Source organism: Ursus maritimus, unplaced genomic scaffold (genome assembly GCF_017311325.1).
Source record: "Ursus maritimus isolate PB19 unplaced genomic scaffold, ASM1731132v1 scaffold_10, whole genome shotgun sequence".
Lineage (NCBI taxonomy): Eukaryota > Metazoa > Chordata > Mammalia > Carnivora > Ursidae > Ursus > Ursus maritimus.
In genome coordinates this window covers 780,326-784,340 of record NW_024423344.1, presented here as the reverse complement: position 1 = coordinate 784,340, position 4,015 = coordinate 780,326, and positions in this window count along the sequence as shown.

Here is a 4,015-nt window from a genome sequence, read left to right as displayed (position 1 = left end):
AAGGAAAAACAAAGCTGGGAGCACCACGTTGCCTGATTTTAAGCTATACTACAAAGCTGTGATCACAAAGACAGCATGGTACTGGCACAAAAACAGACACATAGACCAATGGAACAGAATAGAGAACCCAGAAATGGACCCTCAGCTCTATGGGCAACTAATCTTTGACAATGCAGGAAAAAACATCCAGTGGAAAAAAGACAGTCTATTCAATAAATGGTGTTAGGAAAATTGGACAGCTACATGCAAAAGAATGAAACTTGACCACTCTCTCACACCATACACAAAGATAAACTCCAAATGGATGAAAGACCTTGAGGTAAGACAGGAATCCATAAACATCATAGAGGAGAACATAGGCTGCAACCTCTTTGGCATTGGCCACAGCAACTTCTTTCATGACACGTCTCCAAAGGCAAGAGAAACAAAAGAAAAAATAAACTTGTGGGACTTCGTCAAGATAAAAAGCTTCTGCACAGCCAAGGAAACAGTCAAAAAAAACCTAAGAGGCAGCCCACGGAATGGGAGAAGATATTTGCAAATGACACTACAGATAAAAACTGGTATCCAAGATCTACAAAGAACTTCTCAAACCCAATACATGAGAAACAAATAATCAAATCAAAAAATGGGCAGAAGATATGAACAGATACTTCTTCAATGAAGACATACAAATGGCTAACAGACACAAGAAAAATCTCCAACATCATTAGCCATCAGGGAAATTCAAATCAAAACCACCTTGAGATACCAGTTAGAATGGCAAAAATTGACAAGGCAAGAAACAACAAATGTTGGAGAGGATGTGGAGAAAGGGGAACCCTCTTACACTGTTGGTGAGAATGCAAGTTGGTACAGCCATTTTGGAAATGAGTATGAAGGTCCCTCAAAAAGTTAAAAATTGAGCTACCCTATGATCCAGCAATTGCACTACTGGGTATTTACCCTGAAAATACAGACGTAGTGAACAGAAGGGCCATATTCACCCCAATGTTCATAGCAACATTGTCCACAATAGCTAAATCGAGGAAGCAGATGAGATGCCCTTCAACAGATGAATGGATAAAGAAGATGTGGTCCATATATGCAATGGAATATTCCTCAGCCATCAGAAAGAACAATTACCCAACATTTGTAGCAACATGGGCGGGCCTGGAGGAGATTATGCTAAGTGAAATAAGTGAAGCAGAGAAAGACAATTATCATATGGTTTCACTCACTTATGTCACATAAGAAATAGCAGGGAGATCAGTAGGAGAAGGAAGGGAAGAACGAAGGGGGGTAAACAGAAGGGGGAATGAACCATGAGAGACTATGGACTCTGGGAAATAAAGTGAGGGCTTCGGGGGCAGGGGGGATAAGGATAGGCCGGTGATGGATATTAAGGAGGGCACATATTGCATGGAGCACTGGGTGTTCTAGGCAAATAATGAATCATGGAACACTACATCAAAAACTAATGATGTAAGGAGGGCACATATTGCATGGTGCACTGGGTGTTATACGCAACTAATGAATCATAGAACTTTACATTAAAAAAAAGCACTAAGGATGTACTGTATGGTGACTAATGTAACATAATAAAAATCATTAAAAAACAAAACAAAAACAAAAAACAAAAGGTAAAGTCAGTTTTGAGTGTATTTTATTTGGTTTTATTTTATTTTATTTTATTTTATTTTGTTTAGGAGTTATGGATATGTTCATTTTCTTTTTCTTTTTTTTTTTAATTTAAGTTCAATTAGCCAAGGTATAATATATCATTAGTTTTTATACAATGTTCAGTGATTCATTCGTTGCATATAATACCCAGTTTTTATTATATCACATGCTCTCCTTGTTGTCTATCATTGAAATACCCCATCCCCCCACCCACCTCCCTTTCCACAACCCTCAGTTTGTTTCCTGGAGTAAAGAGTCTCATTTGGTTTGTCTCCCTCTCTGGTTTCTTCCCATATATTGAAGAGACTGTCCTTTTTTTCCTGTATACAATTTCTTCTTCTGTTAATAATAATTCAGATAAAATAGCTCTAAGACATGGTTGGTTACTGTATTGATCAGCTATCCACATGTAACAAACAACTCCAAGGATTACTGACTTAAAACAGCAATCATTTATTAACTCATGATTCTGTGTGTCAGCATTTTGGGGTGGCCTTAGCTAAACAGTTCTATTGCTAGTCTACTCATGTGGCCTCAAAGAGCTCACAGAGATGGTATGTGATTAGGCTCGGATGGCCTTGTGCACATGTCTGGCATTTGGTGTGGTCTGCAAGTTAGTACTGGCTGTCACCAAGGGACTGAGAGTGAGTGGGTCCCAAGTTTTAGCAGACTATCTCAAGATTATTCACATGGGGGAGGTTGCAAGTTTCCCAAGAGTATCATAAGCAGGTGCATTCCTCTGCACAAACAACTCTCAAGTCTCTGCTTATATTATGCTTGCTGAGGCTGCATTGGCCAAAGCAGGTCTCAAGAAGTAACATATGTTATGCCCTATTGTTTTATTTAGCCACTTCAACTTGGATATTTTTATTTAGCCTGCTTCTTCCCATTTTCAGAGAAAATTTATCTTAGTGAGATAGATATTAAAACAGAGTTCTATTCTTTTTCAGTGCTCTAATGAAGGCTGGAGAAAACTGTGTAGTTAAAACTTTTAGTTTTCTTGGTTAGGAATAAAGGATAACACATCAACTGAGCAACAGAATACAAAAAGTAACAGGGTTAATGGCATCATCTTTAAAGTAAAAATGCCAAAAACAATGACTTCCAGTTTACTAACTTGTTGAGTTAGTTGTGGCAAGCCAATTTTCTCTTAAGCATTTTGTATTAATCAGAGGAGTTACGGAGATTTGGTGGCAGACATGTGAAAAGATGGTGGGTGTATGTAGCTGCTATGAACTGTGTACCAACCATCTCCTCACTGAGCAGCACTTTGGAAACACCCAAACCTTGCAGTCACTCTGGACCTTTTAAAGAAGTTTTATGGTTTCAAGTCTTACATTTAGGTCTTTAATCCATTTTGAGTTTATAGCTGTATATGGTGAAAGAAAGTGGCCCAGTTTTATTCTTTTGTATGTAACAGTCTAGTTTTCCCAGCATCATTTATTGAAGAGACTGTCTTTTCCCTTTTCCTGGTCTTCTGTTGTAGATTAATGAGCCATATACATGTGTGTTTATTTCTGGGCTTTCTATTCTGTTTTATTGATTTGTGTATCTATTTTTGTGCCAGTACCATACTGTTTTGATTACTACAGCTTTGTAGTATATCTTGAAAAAGGGGATCCCTCCTACATTGTTGGTGGGAATGCAAGTTGGTACAACCACCTTGGAAAACAGTGTGGAGGTCCCTTAAAAAGTTAAAAATTGAGCTACCCTATGATCCAGCCATTGCACTACTGGGTATTTACCCCAAAGATACACATGTAGTGAACAGAAGGGCCATATGCAACCCAATGTTCATAGCAGCTTTGTCCACAATAGCTAAATCGAGGAAGGAGCCGAGATGCCTTTCAACAGATGACTGGATTAAGAAGTTGTGGTCCATATATACAATGGAATATTATTCAGCTATCAAAAAGAACGATCTCTCAACATTTGCTGCAGCATGGATGGCACTGGAGGAGATAATGCTAAGTTAAATAAGTCAAGCAGAGAAAGACAATTATCATATGGTTTCTCTCATCTATGGAACATAAGAAGTAGGAAGATCTGTAGGAGAAGAAAGGGAAGGGAATGAAGCATGAGAGACTATGGACTCTGAGAAACAAACTGAGGGTTTCAGAGGGGAGGGGGTGGGGGAATGGGATAGGCTGGTGGTGGGTGGTAGGGAGGGCACGTATTGTATGGTGCACTGGGTGTTATAAGCAACTAATGAATCATTGAACTTTACATCAAAAACCAGGGCTGTACTGTATGGTGACTAACATAATAGAAAAATATTTTAAAAAATAAAGTAAAATAAAATAGAATAAAATAAAATAAAATAAAATAAAATAAAATAAAATAAAATAAAATA